Here is a 2,803-nt window from a genome sequence, read left to right as displayed (position 1 = left end):
ACATTTTAAAAAGTAAACAAATAAATAAAACTTTCTTCATGAAGCATTAAAATAAATACATAAATTATTACACAGCTTGTCTTTTTTTCTTATTGATTTGTGGGAACTCTTTATATATTCTGGATACTAATACTATATATCCTTAATACTAGTCTTTTTTTAAAAAATATATTTTATTGATTCTTTACAGAGAGGATGGGAGAGGAATAGAGAGTTAGAAACATCGATGAGAGAGAAACATCGACCAGCTGCCTCCTGCACGCCCCCTCCTGGGGATGAGCCCGCAACCAAGGTACATGCCCTTGACCAGAATTGAACCTGGGACCCTTCAGTCCTCAGGCCAACGCTCCATCCACTGAGCCAAACCGACCAGGGCTTAATACTAGTCTTTTATTGGTTACTTCATTGATAGTACCCATCATTGGATCTAGCACACAGTAGGCACTAACTGAATATTTGACAAAAAATAAATTCTGAATGGATAAACCAGTGGTCAGCAAAGTCATTAGTCAACAGAGCCAAATATCAACAGTACGACAATTGAAATTTCTTTTGAGAGCCAAATTTTTTAAACGTAAACTATATAGGTAGGTACATTGTTATTAACTTAATTAGGGTACTCCTAAACTGGCCTTTGCTAAAAACGTCCTCAATCTGATTGAGGTACGTTCACTGAGGTCAACCCCTTCCAACTCTCCCATTCTCAACTCGTGCATGAATCATGCGCCTCCCCCGCGCTGCGTATCCCGCAGCCTGCCTGCGCCATGTCTCCTGTCGCCCGACCAACCGACACCCCCCACTTCTTCTAACGCCACTTCTTCAAAATAGACTCGCCCAGGCCGAAAACCTACTTCTGCGCATGGGCCACGAAGTTTCAATCGCACTGTACGTGTGCGCCCGCCGTGGTATTTTGTGGAAGAGCCACACTCAAGGGGCCAAAGAGCCCCATGTGGCTCGCGAGCCGCGGTTTGCCGACCACTGGGATAAACCATTAGTGTCTCAAGTTATTTCATTACACTCAATGATTAAAAATAAAAATACTCATCATCACCTCCTCTGATTCCCCTCCATACACTGGAAGGCAGAATGCTAAGTAAGGGCTTGAGTCTGAAATCTGGCCTCCCCACTTCATAGCTGTGTGGCCTGGGGCAAGTATCTCAAGCTCTCTGAGTTCTAAGGAAACCCTACCTGTGCCAGGAACAGTTCCTGGCACACACTATAAATGCTGGTGATTATCCTCAACCTCCTTACTCGTTTTGCCCACACTCACTACCCTGGTTCGGGATGGCTGCGTGTCCTCACCTGTGAGGTGGTGGACTGGGTTCAAATCCCACCTTTGCCACTTACCAGCTGTGTAGCCGTAGGCAAGTCACTTCACTTGAAGGGGCCTCAGTTTCATCTGAAAAATGAACGGAATTCCTGTCTCTGAGTGCTTGTGGGATTCAGAGAGATTATGCATGTAACCTGCTTAGCACTTTCCCTGACATTCAATTTAAGGAAGCTGTTATTATTATTGTTATTATATTGCCTCCTCCCTTGCCTTGCCCAGGAACATTCCAGTCCTCTCTGCCTGCCAGGGCCTACGCTAGGCCACCTCCTCCAGGCAGCCTCCCAAGTTTGCCCCACCATCTTAGAATTGCCCCTGGGGTCCAGACAGCTTCAGCCCATGAACTTAATTACATGTTGCCCTGGCAGAACTCTTGTCTTCCAGTCTTAGGCTGTTATTTAACTCCATGTCTCTATTTTAAAATGTAAACCAGATCGTGTTACCCCCCTGCCTCAAATTTTACAACAGTTTTCTTAATGTGACCCTTGCCTCACAGAATCGCCACCTTGGCTGCATCTCCTGCCTCAGCCACCCTATTCCAAGCTTGGTCCAGCTTCAGAGCCTTTGCCCTGGCTGTGCCCTCTGCCTGGTCTTTGCAGGGCTGGTTCCTTTTTTGTCATTCAGGCCTCAGCTCTAAAGTCACCTCTTCTGAGAGCCCCCTTTGTCCAGAGTTTCTATCATGCCACCCCCTCATATTTTATTCATAGCACTTATCATCCTTTGTAGGTGTCTTCTTTACGTGTTAGCTTGTTTGCTGTCTGATTCCCCTGCTAGAATGACAGCTCCCCAAGATTTTTGTCTTGTTACTATTGAATCCTCTGTGCCAGGAACAGTGCCTGGCACAGAGTAGGTGCTCAATAAACATTTGTAGAATGAATGAATATATTTTGTATCTTCATTCTGAGTGCTATCTGAGGCCCCAATCCTCAGAACACGTATGCCGTGGAGGTGGTACCTGCCACCCTCTCCCCTGGTTCTCAGGCTCCCCTCACACCTGAACACAGGGCCAGAGAAGAAGAATTTCAGCCCCAGCACTGAGTGGGTTAGCTGGGATTCCAGCATCCCCATCCTCTCTTCCCTGTGAAAGGCCTGAAACTTAGCAACCCTACAGCCACACAGAATTATAATGGGTGAGGGGGGAGAGGGGGTTGTGGGGGGGGGAGCAGGAAGCAGGGAAGGGAGCTCACACAAGCTCAGCTGGAGAAGGGGTACCACGCCCAGGTTCCCCTGTCCAGCAGGGTATTGCTTTGGAGAGGAGGACGGGAGGCCTAGGGGGTTGTGGGAGGGGGGGAGCAGGAAGCAGGGAAGGGAGCTCACACAAGCTCAGCTGGAGAGGGGGTACCACGCCCAGGTTCCCTTGTCCAGCAGGGTATTGCTTTGGAGAGGAGGACGGGAGGCCTCTGATTCAGTCTTGAAAAACCAGCTCCTGGGTGTTTCCGGGGAGAACGCCTACTGCCCTGGCATGGGCCCAGGCTT

General features: G+C 48.3%; 1 protein-coding gene across 2 annotated transcripts in view; it reads right to left on the bottom strand.

The window, feature by feature from the left end:
- GIPC1 (GIPC PDZ domain containing family, member 1) overlaps positions 1 to 1,407 on the bottom strand; it is a 9,845-nt gene extending 8,438 nt beyond the window's left edge. The window contains exon 1 of one of the 2 annotated variants that reach the window (XM_005865841.2): positions 1,348 to 1,407. The gene's annotated coding sequence lies outside the window, so the exon portion shown is untranslated. Of the gene's footprint in view, positions 1 to 1,302; positions 1,326 to 1,347 lie in introns of those variants that run through there. The other variant, XM_014539352.1, reaches the window with a different exon arrangement.
- Positions 1,408 to 2,803: the final 1,396 nt, after the last annotated feature.

The sequence above is a fragment of the Myotis brandtii genome, unplaced genomic scaffold (genome assembly GCF_000412655.1).
Source record: "Myotis brandtii unplaced genomic scaffold, ASM41265v1 scaffold2134, whole genome shotgun sequence".
NCBI lineage: Eukaryota > Metazoa > Chordata > Mammalia > Chiroptera > Vespertilionidae > Myotis > Myotis brandtii.
Note: the sequence above shows the minus strand (reverse complement) of the source record. Positions and strands in the feature narration are given on the sequence as shown.